Consider the following 356-nt stretch of genomic DNA (forward strand, 5'->3'; position numbering starts at 1 on the left):
AAGACGAAGTTTGAACATATACTGTTCAGATTGAAACGCATCAAATTTTTCAAGCCTGGGAGCTGAACTGATGGATATTAGCGTTTAACTGCCAGTAGTATCATTATAAATTCGTTCTAAATTCTTTTAAAGCTCATAATAACCTAAAGATTTGTACTTTTCTTGCAACTATTCCTTGATTCAACTCCCATCAAGCTGCTTTTGTGGTCTACTACATATTGCTCGTAACGATTACGTCTATATTTCACGTTTATGTAAAAATATTTTGAGGAACTCGCTATTTAAAGTGCGTTCCGTTTGATTACGATTTACCATTGAGATCATAAACTGTTTCTATTGCGAGCTGGCTATATTAA

The sequence above is a fragment of the Dendroctonus ponderosae genome, unplaced genomic scaffold (genome assembly GCF_020466585.1).
Source record: "Dendroctonus ponderosae isolate FM_Combo_2020 unplaced genomic scaffold, Dpon_F_20191213v2 Dpon_F_20191213_2, whole genome shotgun sequence".
NCBI lineage: Eukaryota > Metazoa > Arthropoda > Insecta > Coleoptera > Curculionidae > Dendroctonus > Dendroctonus ponderosae.